An 18,982-nucleotide genomic window follows, 5' to 3' on the forward strand; every position below is an offset into this window, starting at 1 on the left:
TCCTTATTGGCTGTGGGTGCCTCCATCTTTGCGATGGTGTGAGGGTCAATTAACATATTCCCTCTTTTATTAGATAGGCTTCTTCTACTGGGGAGATTCGCCTAGCCTCTCTCACTTGTATGTTTACTCAATCATTCCTTCAGATCAGGAGGAAAGGTGACTTTTAGGACTTTGAACTTTACTTGAGGATTTTGAACAGGGAGTAGTGGCATGCCCTACCTAAAGTGAAAAGGGTGGCTCTGGCGCCTGTGTTGGGAACAGAATGCAGGGTGGCCAGGGCAAAGCTGGAGGGAGGCCAGTTCGAGGTGAGCGACCACAGTGGCTTAGCCCAAACGTGGTGACGGTGGAGGCAGATGGGGAGAAGTGGTCAAACTGTGGATCTATTTCATAATTTGCTGAAGAACTGGAGGCAGAGGGGAGGAGAGGGGAGGGGAGGGGAGGGGAAGGGAGGGAAGGGGAGGAGAGAAAGGAAGGGAGGAAAGAAAGAAAGAAAGAAAGAAAGGAAGGAAGGAAGGAAGGAAGGAAGGAAGGAAGGAAGGAAGGAAGGAAGGAAGGAAGGAAGGAAGGAAGGAAGGAAGGAAGGAAGGAAGGAAGGAAGAAAGAAAAGGAAAGGAGGAAGGAAGGAAGGAAGGAAGGAAGGAAGGAAGGAAGGAAGGAAAGAAAGAAAGAAAGAAAGAAAGAAAGAAAGAAAGAAAGAAAGAAAGAAAGAAAGAAAGAAAGAAAGAAAGAAAGAAAGAAAGATTGGAGAAGATTCCAAGTATGGTGTGCTGATTAAGAAAACTGTCAGGTACTAAAAGAGGGAAGAATGGGGGTAAAATAAAGTTGAAGGGAGTAAGATGAAGATGAGGAATTCCACTTTGGATGAGTCAAGGTGGAAAAGCCTGCTGTAAATATTAAACGGGTGGTTAGCTGTGTGGCAGGGGCCAGCCTGGAGACATCAATGTGAGAATGATCAGAATATAGAAGATGGTATCAAAAACCACAAAACGGAGATCACCAATAGACAGCCACCCAGATAGAGAAAAAAGCAACTCCTGTTGCTCCCCAAGATTTAGAGGACAGCAAAGGAGAAGAACCAGCGAAGGAGACAGAGCAGCTGAGGAAGGAGAAGCAAGAAATGGGGGTGGGATGGAGACATAAGGAGATCAGTCTTCCTGAACATCTGAAGCCTGACCTTAGAACCTGGATATGAAGGACCCATACGGTTCATGCCCTGCTGCTATTCCCCACCACCACCACCACCACCACTGAGAGGTCCTGGATACCCTCTTTACACCCCCCAATGCCCTCCCCTTGCCCCTACAGGTCACTAGGGAAACACCCAACATGTCAAGTTCCTACAGCTGTTCTATGGCCATGCATTTCAGTCACTCACTCCAGCCACAGCTCTGCCAGCACCCCCTTCCTTCCCACATCGGGACTCCCAAACACCTCGGTCACCTCTCTCAGCTCACCCACCACCCTTCTCGCGGGACCCAGCACAGCTGGAAGCAACTGACCGTGCCTCGTTATTAACCGGGACCTTTAAAGACTCTGAATGTTCTGAGCAAAGCTGGCTAACCGAATGCCAGGGCAATGAGAATAAGTGACTAAGGGTAGTTCTTTAGATCAGAGAGAAAAAAAAAAAAAAAAAAAAGGCCATTTTTTAGGAGCTATTGTTAACCTTGCAGTAATATAACCAAGAACGGTGAACTCAGGTTTCACTATAAAATGACCAACTATAGCTGCTACGCTATGCATAACAAACAATTAAGCTGAAGGGAATGAAGATACCAATACCATGTCATCTAAAATGCCTAAACAGTACATTATCACCTAGAGCGCATGCTCATGAAAATTAAATTCAAAAACCCCTTTTAGCCCAAGGCTACCCTTGGATATTGAGAAGGGGACCAGCTACTGGAACTCAGTCCTTTGGGGTTGCTTCCAATGTTCACCCAGGGCAGACTTCAGGGAAAAGGGCCTCGGGTCCAAAGCTTACCTGTCTTTAGTACAGGATCCCTGAAAATGCAAAAAGAAGGGAAAAACAATTTTTTTTTTCTGGTAGAGCTCAGCTATTAATATGCTCCTATGTCTTCATGAGGGAGAGCTTCATTGTGAAGAGTTCCAATCAATTCCTGTGACTGCACCGTCTTCCCAGATCAGAACCCAGCCCCGCGCTGAGGACCTGGCTGCATGTTTAGGTGGAAAACTGCAGATTCAGAAGAGTTTCCTGTGCTGGGAACCCGGGCATTGCGTGGCACACAGGGTTATCCACACGCAGGTTCTACTCGGTGTCGTATATGCATTATTTAGTCATTCTAGCTCTCGATGCAATAAGGGAGCAATGCTAAACTCTTCTGTTGCACGTATGATAAAAACACGCAACAACATCCGAGAACCCCGTGTTCCTCCTCGTGTCTCCTGCAGCTCCCATCCCTACCCAGGCCAGGGACGCAGCTAGAAGGTAACGGACCACTCAAAGTTAGAGCTTCACGTTCGGTTTCAATGGCGTCACATTTTTAGAGTATTTTTTAAAGATGTCTACATTGCAAGGACGATCACTGCATTTTCAAATAGAAACAAAAGGACGATCACTGCATTTTCAAATAGACTCCTTTTTTAAAATATTGTATATTAAATAAATGTTTTATGCTCTCTAAAGTCACTTAATAGAGGAGTCAAATAAAAGCTTTGCCTCTCCCTAAGAAAGCCTATTTGTTACTCAGCTATAATTAATTCACAGCTTCCAGATAACATTTATATCAGGGGAGAAAATCTGCATTTTCTAATTACATTATAATAGTCATAGGCAGGACTCTTAAAAGCTTTCGTTCTCACACTGAAAAAAATTAATGGGTAGATCTTTACTGTCTGGGCGCATACTAAATCTTTTTAAGCAATCTTAATACATTTTTCAATAAAACTGGGTGGGGGCCCAGCTATGAACCCAGCATTGAACAGCAGCCTCAGGCTCAGTGTATATTTAACTACTTCTGGTAACTCTGTGCGTTGTTAAGTTTTTATTGTTGCTGCCATAAGTCTGATTATTCTAGCAATAACTTAATTCCCATATTGCCTTCAGATAATCAACAACCGATTCCAAGTTAACCGAAAACAGTCCTTAAACTACTGATGCTGACAGGGAAAAACTACCAGCCTCTCTCCTCAGCACGTTACCACTCTCTCAGAAAGTGGATGTCAGCATTTGCATGATTTAACTAATCCCAAATAATTTTTTTTTAAGTTTTCTCGCCCTGCAGAAAAAGTTAAACAGACTTCCTCGCTTTTTAAATAGCCTCCCTGTAAAATGTACCATGTAATTTACCGGCTGCAGGAGCCCATAAAACATGTCTGTGAGCATTTCGAAGATGACTATTTCTGGCTTTTCCGTGCTGCTGTGACCTGAGACACGAGAAAGGCAACCAAGGGCTGGGTGTGTGTTTCTGGCGGGACCAGGCGGCCCTGAGCTGCCCCCTTCTCTCTCTTTTCTCACTGTCACGACCACCATCTCCCGCTCATCCTCCAACACCTTCTCCACATCCACACTCCAAGGCAAGCTCTGCCCACAGAGGCAGACAGACTGTGTACCTCTTGTGATTGAAGATGATCTCGCTGGATGTATTTTTCTCTGCAAACAGAAATCATTCAAATGATGTTTTGGCAGGGTAAGCAGTAATGAACACTGGCCGATTCTGCCAAGCCTGAATTAATAAGGTTTTAGTACAGGTCAAATGACAAGGTCCCTGTGTATTTCTGGTACACATCCAGGTATCTCACTGAATAATGGGTGAGGAATGTTAACGTTCAATCCTATATAATAAAGGGCTATTATGCAAATAGACTGAACGGCAGAACAACCGGTTGCTATGACACGCACTGACCACCAGAGGGTAGACACTCAACACAGGAGCTGCCCCCTGGTGGTCATTGTACTACCACAGGGGGAGCACTGCTCAGCCAGAAGCCCTGAGCTGGGCTCACGGCTGGTGAGCGAAGCAGTGGTGGCTGGAGCCTCTCTCGCCTCCACAGCAGCGCTAAGGATGTCGGACTGATAGCTTAGGCCCACAAGGGAGCCTAAATCTTCAGCTGGACATCCCCCAAGGGTTCCCAGACTGCAAGAGGGTGCAGGCTGGGCTGAGGACCTCCCTCCCACTCAATGCACAAATTTTGTGCACCAGGCCTCTAGTATACAATAAGAAAATGAAAGTGACCAGGTAGAAGATCCCTCCTCTTCCTCTCCTTACAAAATCCTCTTCCCCTATTTTCTCTTCTTCCCACATCTGAGATGGGGACACCCCCCTCTCCCCCCCGCCAAACCTGCCTTCAGCTATAAATAAAGACACCCTTGTTGCCCTAAAATTCTGCCTCATCTGAGGCTCTTCCCTAAATCCTCTCCCACTCAAACATGGTGCTCCAATGACTCTTTGCAGAGTCTACAAATGCAGGTTCATCCCTACTTAACCATAAACTTCATTCAAAACAACACTCTATCTCTCTCTTTTACTGGCAAAGAGTTCCAAAAAGAAGTAGTTTCCTGTGCTACCTTGACTTCCCTAGAACTCGCTCCCCTCTAAAGAGCTGACTTCCGCCCTCACCTGTCCCATGGGATTGCAGGTCCACCCAGCAACAGAAAGGTCCTTCCGGCACCACAAGCCAAGGCCAACTCAAATGACCTTTCCCCAGTGCTCACCTCCTGGACCTGGGGTCACATTTGACACTATTCATCTCTAATCCCTAGCACCCTTGTGCCTTCTGTATTGTCACAGGCTGCCCAGAACACAGAGGCAATCTATAACATATGGAGAATCAAGGGCACACTTTTCCCGATTCTGTAAATTCTGGCATTATAAATACCAATTCTGTAAATTCTGGCATTATAAATAATAATAATATAAGAATTAAACTGTTTTTTGCATACTCACAACTGTAAACCTACTTTTGCCTTTCCACGTGTTCAGTAAATCATATTATAAGCACAGGTGCTGCCATCCAGGCTTTGTTGTTCCACTTAGAGAGCACGGGCAGAGCAGATTCAGCGTAATTCCTCAGGGCCCTATCACTTTCAGAATGATAAATGAGCACTGCCTTCAACTTGGTCACCAGCTGCATTAGCCCCCAACGAGGGCGTCAGCCTGTCCTTTGGAACTTTGAAGCCAGCATTACTCTCTTCTCAAGCTATGAAGTGCTAGATGGCATCTTCCAATATAAGGCTGCTCTGTCTGCGTTGAAAAATCTACTGTCTAGTGAGGCCACCTTGACTCATTATATTAACTAGATCTTCTGGATAACTTGCCGCAACTTCTGCATGAGCACTTCAGGTTTCAGCTTGCACTCTCATGCTCTGGAGATGGCTTGTTTCCTTAAACCCCATGAACCAACTTCTGCTAGCTTCAAGCTTTTCTTCTGCAACTCCCTCATCCCTCAGTCAAGATTGTTGAGACTGTGCTCTGGATTGGGCTTTGGCTTAAGGACGTGGTCGGCAAACTGGGGCCCTCCAGCCACAGGCGGCTCTTTGGCCCCTTGAGTGTGGCTCTTCCACAAAATACCACGGCCTGGGCAAGTCTATTTTGAAGAAGTGGTGTTAGAAGAAGCTTAAGTTTAAAAAATGTGGCTCTCAAAAGAAATGTCAATCATTGTACTGTTGATATTTGGCTCTGTTGACTAATGAGTTGCCAACCGCTGGCTTAAGGGAATACTGTGGCTGTTTGGATTTCTATTCAGGCCATTAACACTTTCTCGGTATCAGCAATAAGGCTGTTTTGCTTTCTTATTATTCCTGTGTTCACTGGGGTAGCACTTGTCATTTCAAAAACTTTTCCTTCGAATTCACAACTTGGCCGTTTGGAGCTACCTGTTGTTCTAACTCGGCTTTTATATGTCTTCCTCGTTACAGTCAATTTCTAGTTTTGATTTAAAGTGAGAGACATGCACCCCTTCCTCTACTTGAACAACTAATTTCAATACTGTTGTGTCTCAGGGGACAGGGAGACCCCAGGAGAGGGGGAGAGAGGAGGGAAAGGCCAGGTCAGTGGAGCAGCCAGAACACACATATTTACAGATTAGTCCTCGGTCGTGTATGAGTGAAGTCTGTGGTAACCCCAAGAATTTATTAACATCAGAGGTCACTGATCACAGACCACCATAACCAATAGAACAACGAAAAGCTGAAATACTGTGAGAATTACCAAAGTGTTTCACAGCAATAAGAAGCGAGCAAGCGCTATTAGAGAAATGGTACCCACAGACTTGCTTGACCAGGGTTGCCACAAACCTTCAACTTGTACAAAACAGTATCTGAAAAGCAATAAAATGAGGTGTGTCTGGAGCAGGGATTCCACTTTATTTTCCTGTTAGGGAGAAGTTTCACCTCTTCCCTCATCACCCAAGTTTTCAATTTAAGAAATAAAATAGAGAGGGCAGTCACCCTTGTCTCTGTGACTTCCTGCAGAACCACTTCCGGGTGAGGAGGTGAAACTCACCCAGGAGATGGGCCCCACCTGCCTCACCCGCAGGCTGCGGCCCAGGCTGGGCTGGGCGAGTCTCTCCCGGAGGCTCCCCTCCAGCACCACCAGGAACCTCTGGAGCTCAGAGGCCTTGGGGGCCCTTCTGCGTCCCCTGGGGTCTGGCTTTTGCCTGAGCCTCTCCCCAAACTACTAGCCATTCTTATAACCTCCCTCACCCATGCATTGGACCGAATGAAACAATAAAGCTTTTCAGGAAAAAATAGTAATTTAAATAAAAAAGAAGTAACTGGAGACATAGACCTATCATTCAGTCCCAACTTTGTCACTAATCAGCTCTGTGAACTGAAGGAAATTCCTTAATCCTTGGATGCCTTTATTTATTTGAAAAACTAGAGATTGGACTAAAATCTTTACAGCCTCCTCCCCTCCCCTCACAGATACATAACCTTTTACACATACCCCTCTGTAAATGCACCCACAAATGCTCTATATCTGAAAATCCAGGATGTCTATGATCTTTCATTCTTCACTTCCAAACCTCCAGGTCTACCAAGTTATCTAGACTGTTTTTTCTTTCTCATTTTCTCAAAGCTGTTCCCTTTCCATTCCGCATGTTGTCACCTAGTTCATGTGTGTGTGTGCTCCACACAGCACCTGCACAGCCTTTCGGTTCTCCTGCCTTCCCCACCCTATTGAGCCTATACACTGCAATCAAGCTAATCCCATTCAAGCGTCTTTGTAATATCAGCCCCCAGTTCATAAACAGTTTCCCTTTAGCCTGCTGTTAAGAATATTCCTTTCAGCCTTACATTAAAGACCTCTGGTAATCCGACCACTGCCTACTCCACTAATTTAACCCCGCAAGCTTACTGGTACTTCCAATTTCACACCAAAAGAGTATATCCTACAGCAAGTATGTCAAACTCTGTGTCCTAGGGCCGCATGAGGCCCACAGGGAATATTTTTTCGGCCAATATAACGATATATAAGCAACGTTTTAATAAAAATTTCGTAACTTAATTTTCACAAACAATATCCTGTTATACATAATTATTAGTAACCAACTATAATACATCGTTCGATAATGACTGGTTACTATAATCGTGTTGCATCCATTTCTCTCCACTAATACCAGCAGCGAATATTGTAGCAGCCGATGGCCACGTCGTTAGTCTTGGACAGACTTGTTTGGTGTGCTCAACGGGAAATATTTCGCTTTCGGAGAGCAAGAGAAATAGGTTTATTAATAGCGTTACCCTTATTAATTTGTGCAGTTATTCAGTTCTGATAAGTTGATGTTCAAAAGAATATTAATTTTTATTAAAATGTTCTGCTATTTTATGTTAACGATGACTCGCTTATTTCAGCCCTTGGTATTCAGAGTGTCTCTGTGGAAATAAACCTACGTGTTTATGAAAATGGAAGCTTTGTTTGTGGCCCACACACACTTCACTTTGTTTATCTGGCCCGTGTTAGCCTTTGAGTTTGACATGGTTGTCCTACAGCTTGAAACAACCCAGTTGTCCTGAACTGAGGAAACTGTCTACTGGTGAGGGATCTAACCTGTAACATCTCCACCTCATACCTTCTAAAAGATCATGAAACACTGTCACTTTATTTTCTCCGGCCCTTCACTCCTCGCATACAATTTAGTTGTTTCCACCTTTTTTCTTTATTTCCTTCTTTTCTCAACTGCCCATAACATGATCCTCCCTGTCTTTTTGAACCCTACTCATGGACCTACACAACGGAAAAAGACAATTCGTCATCAAGTGAAAAGAGAATTAAAGAAGCAGTGATGATCCCACCAACCCTTTTCCTAAAGATAACTGTGGCATGCTTAAGTCCCCGGTCTCCCTTCTCACCACTTATCACACCACAATCAAATCGCAACTAATCCCTAATCCCCAAGTAAGACTTGACAAGTAATTAACATTTCTAAGACTTGCTTTACAGCATGTCATTTGCGCTCCCAAAATCAGATTCACCTTCTCTCAGAGCATCCTAATATCCCCACACCCCAGCTCACTAAGCTGTCAGGATGAACTGCCCTCACCCTGAGGCATCGCTCTCCTCCCATTGGGCATTAACTCCTCATCTCCCCTCCTGCCTGGACTGTAAGCTCCCTGAAGGCAGAACTCATTCTTTGTTCACACCATGCCCAGGTCTGGCCCAATCCACGTGTGGCACAGAGGAGAGCCACCCTTGATGGGTTCGTGAATGAACAGATGGATGAGGATTGAGGATGAAGAATGGCAGACAGCACTGAAGAGGAAAGGGGAGGGATGCAGAGGGGAGGGGAGGAGGGATAACAAGGGATAATAACAATACATCCATTGCTCCAAAATTAACAGGAAATCCAGGTGCAACCACCAGGCCAATAACAACACTGCAGACTGCAGATAGCTCTCATTTCCAACAGCTCAGAAAGAGGTCGCCACCCACCTCACAAAGCTTCCCAGTTGGCTAGAACCCTGGTTGGCAAACTGGGGCTCTCTGGCCCCTTGAGTGTGGCTCTTCCACAAAATACCACGGCCTGGGAGAGTCTATTGTGAAGAAGTGGCTTTAGAAGAAGTTTAAAATTAAGTTTAGAAAATTTGGGCTCTCAAAAGAAATTTCAATTGTTGTACTGTTGATATTTGGCTCTTTGACTGAATATGCCGACCACTGGGCTAGAGGTGATGCTAGATCAGTGTCTACACTGCCCAGCTTATTATGAGGCACCATACTTGAATAATCCACGAAGGATAAGGATTTAAAAATGACTGATTTTCCTAAAAGGTTTGTAGAACACACTTATTATAATAAACTATACAATTAAGGAAGAATTTTGGCAATACACTTAAATCTTGCACTTAAAAAAAGATAGAATTTTTTTTAAGTTTAAAATGTGAAATACCCAGAGTCTTCATCTGATCAAATACATGTTTGACATAAAAGGCTCCTCTCAAATATGAGAAGAAAAAAAATGGCACCTTTCTGACCTTCATTAAATGAGTTCCCTGCATCAACTCATTTCAGAAACTCCTGTCCAGTGCCTAAGGATACACTGACACTTGCAAATTGAACAATTAAGTCCGAGAGAAAGATACTACAGCTTGGCTTCATCATCTATATAATTTGGTCAAAAGAGAGCTTACCTACCGCAATTTCCCTCTCATAAAGATTAAACACACACCTAGCCTGATGGCTTCCAGCTATTCAGGCAGGTCTAGGCCACGGAGACAACACCGAATGCAACAATAATGAACTAATTTGATTCAACCTGTTGCCTCTGTGTAACACCTGCCAAGCCTGGGTGAAACAGGTTGTGGTAGACTTCATGACAAGGGAGTGAAAACATCTGATCTGTAAGGTCCCTTTCACCTTTGACATTCAGAGAAGTGACTGCTGGTGGCTCAAGAGCTAAATCTAAGGCAGGGGATCAAAGGAATGAAAACTGTTAGTCTGCACAGAACTTTTGGATTCCTCTTTTGGCACCTGTCCAAAATATGGATTTAAATGACCTATCGACATGGTAAGAACCTACTGGGATGGCTGTAGTGATTAATTAAAAGACGCAAATGAATCTGCAGTTGACCTGACTGGTTTTATGAAGTCCTCTAACAGCCTCACTTCTTCTCAGGGTGACAAAGAATCTGGCTCCTTTGAGATGTTCATTTCGGCCAGGCGTGGGTACTCAAATGCACACTTGCTTCAAATCAAACCTTGGATTGAACTTGTTCAATGCCATATTTAGCATAACTTAAGAGTTATGTCAACTGTTTTTAAAGTTATCTAACGTTTTAAGTATTTTTACATCCATCTTAAAGATGAAAAGAAAGAGGAGTAATTGTGGAACCAGAGCTGGTCCCTCTAAAACACAAAGACCAAAGCTAAGTGTGAGAACTAACCTGTATCACTGGAGAAACGCATGTTCATGAGTGACTTCACTAACTAGATGTACTGAGTAACCCCCGCAACTCCAGGAATACTCTGCAAAACCACCACCACGCTCCATTTAACACGTGCAGATATCTCCTTAAACTACTGAAACCGACCTCTGAATATATAAAAGACTTAAAAATCTGCTTTTGTAAAGATAAATACATAACAGATAACTTGCCTTTTACATTGTTTTTTCCGATTGTAATAGTCACTGTAATTATCCAGTTCAAAAAAAAAAAAAATCTACTCTATCAGGCACCAGAGAGTTGCTTAACAAAACCACTTAATGAAACCATAGTTCGGAAGCACGGGGGGGAAAAAAGCCCTTTAACTGCACAGAAAATATTTATGAGTTTACTTTCCTAATACATACAATCGCGTCCTTGTTTCCAAAGCCCCGCGGTTCACATCAGTGGGAACAAAACAATCTTACAGACAACAGCAAGCGAGCTTCCCAGAAGGCCCTTGGAGAAGGAAAGAAAAAAGATCATGAAAGAACCAGAATCTTTCTCTAAAAGCCTCTCTCTTTTTCAGGAAAAGAAACACACTGATCACCAGCACACTGTGCAAAGGGTTAGCCCGAAATGTATCTATCAATCGTGCTTATAAATGTATCTATCAATCGCGCCTATAAATGTATCTATCAATCGCGCCTATCCATGCCACGGGTTAGCACAGAAAGCTCAGGGTAGGCACCCCTTCGGGGCGCACAACATCTGGCCGAACTCCGCGACTCCATTGCAAAGATGCCACCTCTTGGCGACCGGCCTCTCTCCTCTCCATCTCCCCCTCCGCCGTGAGAGCCAGTGCACAAACTGGAGGGACGGACCCAGCCGAGATCGATCGCTGAAGCCCCCCGCGGGCCCGAGGGTTACCGGGGAGGCGCGGGGAGCGCGCCGGAGCCAGGGAGCCCCGCGCCGCGGCGGCGCTGGTTCCCAGCAATGGCTCCGGCCGGGGCCGGCTCTCCGCGGCGCCCCGCTCGCTCATTCCCATTCCGTTCCAGTCGCCGATCGGCGTCCCCCCGGGCCCGCCCCGCCCCTCCAGGGCCGGCTCTGAACTTTGCGGCGGGCGGGCAGGCGCCGCCGGCCAGCCGAGCCCTTTCTTTCATCCCCTTTCCGGGGCTCGCGGGGCGGGAGCGGGGTCCGCAGCCGGGCGATCGGGGGGGCTGGCACCCCCCGATCCCCCCGCGGGCCACCCCGCGCGGCAGGCGGCACGCCCCCCACCCCACCGGCACCCACCGCCCGCCGCCCTGGGCTCCCACTTCGCTCCGATCAAACTTACAGCAAAGTTGGCTCCGGTGGCGGCGCCGGTGGCGGCGGCGGCGGCGCTTTCGGGAGGGAGAAGGGGCCGCACCTCCTGGCCTCAGCGCGCCCCGGAGCAGCGGGGATCCGGGCGGCCCGGGGGCTCCGGGGGCGCGCAGGTCCGCATGGCTGGCCGGCCAGGTGGCCCCGATCGCCGCTCGCACCCGCCCCGGCGCCGCGCTCCCACCCCGCCCGCCCGGCGGCGGCGCAGATCCCTCCGCCCGCGGCCACGCCCGCCCGCGCCGGCGCTCGTTTCCGCGGCTGGAAACTCGCCGAGACTTTCCCGGCCGCGGCGGCGGCGGCACGCAGCCCGCGGGTCCCGGGTCCGAGCGCTGGGCGGGGGGAGCGAGCAGCGGGGGCGACCTGGCGGCGCTCCCAGGGGCAGGGAGGGGCTGGCTCTGGGGCCGAGGTGGGTAAGGCCAGCACCGATTTGCACGGAGAATGAATCTGGAATGAATGCTTCTTGCTAGGAAAGGGGCTAGTTAAAAAAAAAAAAAAAAAAAGTCAGCTCAGGCCAATGGAAAAGCTTCCCACGCCTCCTGGTAGCGCCTCCAGAACCTCAGGGAATGGCTCCATCTGCATCTGAATGCCTGGGTTCCGGGTCTGCCGGAGCTTAGGGGGAGGGGGTACCACATCCTCCGAGAGGTCTGGAAGGAATGCGGTCGGGTCGGAATGACTTCCTCCTCCGATGGACAGCGAGGGAGGGTCCGGGGACGGGAAAGCGCTCGCTCCGCGACCTCTGCACGGAGCTAGCGAGACCCCGAACCTTCCCCAGCCCAGGTGAGGCGCCCCCAGAACCCGCCGTCCCGGACCGACACCCCCGACTCCCTCCCCCGCCGGCGGGACAAAAGGCGGTCCTGCCGCCTCGTGCGCCTCCCCAGCCGGCAAGCTGCACCCCGAAAGCCCATTCTTACTAGAAATTACACGTTCCCTGGGGAGAGAGGGGAGCCTGGACCGCCCCCCCCCCCGCCATGCCCCGGGAGCCCGGACACCCCCCTGCGCCTCGCCGGGGCGCAGCCCGGCCGCCGGCCCTCCGCGCCCGCAGAGCGCCAGGCGCCGGCCCCGCGCAGGAGCCGGAGGCGCCGCCGGAGCCGGCGCTGCTCCGGGCGCTGGGATACCGCCCCGCGGAGAGGAGAGGCCGGGCGTGACCTCGGAAAGTTTCTGGGGCGCGAAGAACATGTTAACTCTCTGAGGACAACGATCTGACTTCCCCGGAACCTGTGGCGGGGACTGCGGGGCGCACGCGAGGCTGACGGGGGCGAGGGGCGTCTAGATTCCAGGAGAGGTTTCCCATCCCCTCCGTTCCCACGTTCACGCAGCCTGCCTTTAACCATCCGGAGGGGATGGGGCGGGGGGGGGGGGCTGGCAGAGGCTGGCCGGGAAGGAAAACGCCTGCAGAGTGCGGCGCGGATGGGAACGTGGCAGTAAGGAGACAGTGGAGTGTGCCCTGCGCCTGGTGGAGCGCGCACACGGGATCGCACCCGGCAGGTCCCATCACCCAGACCCCGGGCCGCGGCCACGATGGAAGCGCCAAGGGCTCGGTTCCAGGCACGGAACACCTCGAAAGTGGGTGACCGGATCCCCAAGCTCAACCGGTTTGCGCCCTTCGCCCGATTCGAGCTCAGCCAAACACAATCACCCAGATACACCAACCGCTGGGGTGGGGGTGGGAGTGGGGTAAAAAAAGTCAAAAGACACCATCCTGCAACATAAAATCACAGGATTGTGTGTGTGTGTGTGTGTGTGTGTGTGTGTGTGTTTAAAAGGCACACAAGAATTCCTGGAGAAAATGACCGTTCGAGAAGCCATGAAAGGGTCACTCAGGCTAACACAGCTGCTCGGGAGCCCCCACGTTCCGGTCTCTGAGAAACCGGATTGTCCGGAAGAAGTTACCCTGGGGTCGCCCCGAAACGCAGAGATGAAGACTTCAGATGCCGGCGCTGCCACGGTCCCCCCGATCCTTCCGCCCCCGATGAATGAATGAAACGGGGGTGCCTTTTTTGCAAACCATCGGTTTACCTTCGCCCGAAAGAGAGATGTAGTGCAAGCTCCACGTTTGTCCTTCCCACGGTCGCTCCTCCTAAAACCCTATCCCCAAAGGCTCTCGTGGATCAGGGGGTTGGGGGACGATTCCCGAAAAACACAAAAACGCTTTCCCCCAACCAACACCGCCTCCGAATCCGGTCCACCAGACCCAGGGTTTGTACATTGCGGGCAGAAAGGGCCGGGGCGGCGGGCGATGGAGGCCGGGGCGGCGGGCGCGGGGCTCACCCCGGTCCCAGGAGCGGGGCCCAGTTGGCGGCCCGGAGCCGGCGGCCGGCGGGGAGCGCGGTGCCCGGCGCCCGGCCTAGGGGGCGCTGCGCCCCTGCGAATGGCGCGGCCCGGAGGCGCCCTCCCGGGCACTGAGTCCATAAGAAGTTACATTCCAAATAACGCACAGACAGCGCAGCTTTTCAAGTTTCCTTGAACAGCCTGTGTGTGTGTTTTACCAATTCCCAAACCGATGCGCACCGGCCTTTCCCATCCGCGAGCCGCGGGGCGCGGAGAGCCCGCAGGGTGCACACGCTCCCCGCACTCGCCGACAGCCAGATACCCCCACGCAAATAATTTAATTTAATTTAATTTGAAACTTAAACACCGAAGGCTTGCATGCATCAAAGAACTCACCGGTCCAGCCGGGTCCTCGGGGGCTCCGCTTGCAAGTCCTCGGCCGCTCGGTAATCCCCACGAAATGTGGATTTGTGGTTAGAAGCCCTGGGGTCCGAGGTGCCCACGTCGCCTCTTCCCTCCGATCTTCAGCGTGTCCCCAGCCAGAGGGCCACCCACCCGCGCCGCCCGGACCCCGGCGGCCGCATCTCCTCCTCCGGAGGCGTCCGTCCCGGGAGAAACTTGGGGACCAGAGCGCGGCGGGCGGCGACGCACGGGGGTCGGCTGGAGAGGGGGCCGCGGCGAAGCCAAGTTTGTCCGGACTTGTCCGGGCGGCGAGCCGCCGACTTTGAGAGTTGCGGCGGGAGCGGCGGCGGATCCCGGCTCTCCCCGCGCCCGCCCCCTCGGAGGCGCGGGGGGGGGGGGTGACGTCAGAGCCCCGCCCGGCCCGGCCCTGGGGCTGCGGGAGGGATTGGCGGGCGGAGTCCGCCTCCGGGACCCGGGCGGCGGCGGCGAGCTGGGAGGCTGGCTGTGCGGAGGCTGCTCACCTGCCGCCGCCGCCGTGCCTCCCGGGCAGCCTGGGCCCCCGTCTCCCTCCGGCCGCTGGCGATCCCCGCACCCAGCACTGGCGATCCCAGGGCCCCCGCTGCGCGCCCCTCTCCGGGTCTCTGTCCCTCCAGCCCCCTCGGCCGCGATCCCCACACCGGGAGCTGCAGGTGATGCGCTGCCCCCTCTGCAGCGGGAGCCCGCCGCCACCCGCCGCCTGCCCGCCCGGGGTTCGCAGGGAGGACGCGCCCGCAGCCTCTGCAGCCCGGCCGGGGCGCCTGGTACTTTGCAGCCTCCAACTTCGGGAGGGGATCGGTCCTTGGAAACAGCTCCTGAGCTCTGGCGCAGCCGGGGGTCTCGGCGTGGAGAATCACGGAGCCATGTTTTAATGTGCAAATCCTCTCCCAAAGAGCCTGGGTTTGCAGACCGGACTCGGGAGCTGAGCCGGTGCCGAGGAGTGGGGGGAGAGGCGGAGGAGGAGCCAATTTCTGAGCGTGACACGGGCCAATGCGCTGATCAGTTGTCTGCTCTTAGGATAGTCAGCAATACATGCAAGCAGTGTGGATGTTTAATGTATAAATGAATGCGTCGTTTTACGTAATGGTCCAGACCCCAGGGGGGAAAAAAAATCTGTTGCGGATTTTTTTTTTTTTTTTGAAGGTCGCTAAAATGCCAAAATAAAATCTCTCCTGAACAGCGTGAAATTTCCAGGGAGCCATTTCTGTGAGTTGGTTGACACTATCCCCAGAAAGTTGGCATTGAAATCCCAAGATTGCTGGGGGTGGCTGGGTTGGGGGTAGTACTGCAAGCGGCTGCCCACACTGCTGTGGGCAGCCGTGGATGTAAATCTAGCGGTCATTTTAGCGGGTCCCTGTCTTTGAAAGGCACAGCGCAAACCCCGGAGGGCACAGGAAGGGAGGCAAGAAATTAAACAGCGAAGCGAATAAAAGATTAAGTGTTGGAGTGCTGTATGTGCTTAGCCTTACGGAAGTCATATAACTTATCTAAGGGTCAGTTTCCTCATCCGTGGTAAGGGAATACTGCCTGTTCCACAAGGTAAGGATGCACTCGTGTGTTTGCCCATTCAAAAACTATATATTGCATGCCACATACTTGCCTGGGGCATAGCATGCATTCATGCAGGCAGTCCTCTTGCTGAGCATCGTCTGACGTGTCTAGCAAGCACATGGGTAATATTAGTTGTCTTACCCACTCTTTTCTCGCCTATAAATTAGGAAGAGTTCAAGGGAGGTTATCACACATCATTCAAGGTACATTTTTATTTGGAAGGGGGAAGGGGAGAGCAAGGAGAGGCTAGAAGAATGGAGAGCTCTGGGGAAGAAACTTAGAGGCCCCCACAGAGCCAGGCGGCTGCCCCGAGGTACCAGGTTCTAGAAGAAGGAAGAGGCCATCAAAAGAAAGACTGGCTGGAAGGGCCAGGGTGTCCAAGCAGAGGACAGACTCCTCATGCTTCCCTCTTTCAACCATACAGGCTCACCCTTTTATGTCAGTAGTTGAGATTAGAAGCTGACCATGTATTACAAGTTCTGTAAATGATACACATAAATCCCCCCAGACACTGCTCTGCAAGTCAGTTGGGTTTGCTATCCTAGTCTTTGGAGTTATCATAGATAAATCTAATTATTCCTATATATAAAAAAAAGAAAAGTGCACATGAGAGGAACTTTATAAATAATAGTTGATGGAATTAATCAACATAGTTACTTCCAGAAACAAAATAAGAGGGGCAGAAAATATTTAATAAAACCTATAGACTGCCGGGACCGGTTTGGCTCAATGGATAGAGCGTCGGCTTGGGGACTGAAGGGTCCCGGGTTCGATTCCGGTCAAGGGCATGTACCTTGGTTGCGGGCAGATCCCCAGTAGGGGGTGTGCAAGAGGCAGCTGATCGATGACTCTCTCTCATCGATGTTTCTAACTCTCTATCTTTCTCCTTTCCTCTCTGTACAAAATCAATAAAAATATATTTAAAAAAAAAAAAAAACTATAGACCTGCCAGATCCAATACCATAGGTAGCCACTAACCACAAAGGGCTATTATTAAATTTAACTCCAGTTCTTTAGTCTGACTAGCTACCTGTCGTGTGTGTAGTGTCTTCCGTGTTGTTCAGGGCCGATGAGAGAACATTTTCGTTATGAGCAACATAACTTTCCTAGGTCTGTGTTCTGACCAGGAATAGTTCATGCCACCTTTGGTACATAGGAGGAAGTTCCCAACCAACTGAGCCACCTGACCTGAGCAAGCCATGTTAATCATGTTAATATCTCTTAATCACTAAATATCATTAAATTTTGAGCCCTTCTAATTTCACTTAGTATATTGTTGGTACTTGATAAATATTTGTGGAATGCGTGAATCCTTCTGTGATTCTTTTTTTTTTTTTACTTTGGAAGTGGCTCAGTATTGAATGCATCAAGATATCAAGGTTATGATACTTGATGCAGCCTTGGAAAACCATAGCAAAGTCTTGCACACTGTAACTACATAATCATCTGTTAGGTGACTGACTCCCAGCATGCTATGCTCTCCGTTCCTTGACACTGCTTTCTCCTTGGCTTGCATCCCTTACTGCCTACACTTCCTGAAGCTGACATACTAATCATCATTCCTTTCCACTTCCCTAGTTTTTGGATTATTTTACCCTTTGCATTGAAGCACAGCTCTCCTCTGGGATCTTGAAGGAAGGCCGTTAGAGCAGACAATTAGTCAACTGGTAAGAGTAAGTAGGTTAATGTGGGTGTGAATATGTTAACGTTCCTGATCCCTTCCATGTTCACCAGAACAAGGATTTTCTAAAGCTACCCTAAAGATAAAAGGTAACCCTTAATGGTGGAATTCCAGATGCAATAGCCAGTTGGGAAAATATTGGGAGGCATTGCAAATCACCTAGTGTTAACAACAACAAAGGGAAAGTATACTTTTATTTTAGGGATAAATACATAGTGAAACAGGCTGGTTTCTGTCCCTACAAATTCACTAGTGGTTAGGGAACAGATCTTGCTGGAGAAATATAATTTCTGTGATGCTTTTCCAGCTCAGTGATTGAAGGACTCTAAGTCTACCTTTTTGAACAGTAAGCAGTGAATCATGCAGAAATGTAAACATATTTTCTCAACAGAGGTGGTGGAGAGAACATTATACTTGAAGTCAGTAAATCTGGTTTGAGTTTCATCTTCACCACATAAAATCTAATGAATTTGGTTATTACTGAATTTGAGAAGCAGTACTTTCCTCTACAAAAGTGCATCTCTAAAATGGTCTTTAAAAAATCTGACTCTTACCCTGCCAGCGTGGCTCAGTGGTTGAGTGTTGACCTACGAACCAGGAGGTCATGGTTCAATCCCCAGTGTGGGGTGTGCAGGAGGCAGCCAATCAATGATTCTTCTCATCATTGATGTTTCCATCTCTCTCTCCCTCTTTCTTCCCCTTGAAATCAATCCTGTCTAATAAAAGAATAATGTGCAATTTGACCGTCACTCCAATACACAAGATGACTGCCCCCATGTGGACACAAGATGGCCGCCACAAGATGGCCACCCAAGATGTCCAGCAGAGGAGGGCAGTTGGGAGGGATCAAGTCTGAATTGGAGGGAAGTTGGGGACAATCAAGCCTGCAGAGGAGAGCAGTTGGGGTGAGAGGGAAATGGTTAGGGGGTGATCAGGCTGTTAGGCATAAGCGGTTAGGGGCAATCAGGAAGGCAAGCAGGCAAGCAGTTGGGAGCCAGCAGTCCCAAATTGAAGAGGGTGAAGACTGGGCTGAGGGACACACACACACACACCCTTGCATGAATTTTGTGCACTGGGCCTCTAATATATATATATATATATTTAATCTTCCTCTCTAATTGTGAGATACCAGTAAAAAAATGAATATAACCACGGTAATGCCATTATTCTACTCAGATGTACCCACTGTTTCTCACTCTACCACTCCCAATTCAGTTATGAGGCTTTGTAGAACCAAGAGCAATAAGTAACATCGATGTGATTACAATTATGCTCCACACTCGGTTCCAACTTCTTTATATGCAAATCTCATATAATTTTTATAAAATACTGTAAGATGGCAGCAATGAATAGCCTGCCACCATGTT

General features: G+C 49.5%; 1 protein-coding gene across 4 annotated transcripts in view; it reads right to left on the minus strand.

Moving 5' to 3' along the window:
* FAT1 (FAT atypical cadherin 1) overlaps positions 1-14,666 on the minus strand; it is a 122,485-nt gene extending 107,819 nt beyond the window's left edge. For 2 of the 4 annotated variants that reach the window (XM_084877694.1, XM_084877691.1), the window contains exon 1: positions 11,655-12,140. The gene's annotated coding sequence lies outside the window, so the exon portion shown is untranslated. Of the gene's footprint in view, positions 1-11,654; positions 12,141-13,693; positions 13,849-14,341 lie in introns of those variants that run through there. The other 2 variants (XM_084877692.1, XM_084877693.1) reach the window with 2 other exon arrangements.
* Between the last annotated feature and the right edge of the window lie 4,316 nt (positions 14,667-18,982).

This window comes from Pipistrellus hanaki, assembly GCF_964339955.1.
Source record: "Pipistrellus hanaki genome assembly, chromosome: 3".
NCBI classification, from domain to species: Eukaryota; Metazoa; Chordata; class Mammalia; order Chiroptera; family Vespertilionidae; genus Pipistrellus; species Pipistrellus hanaki.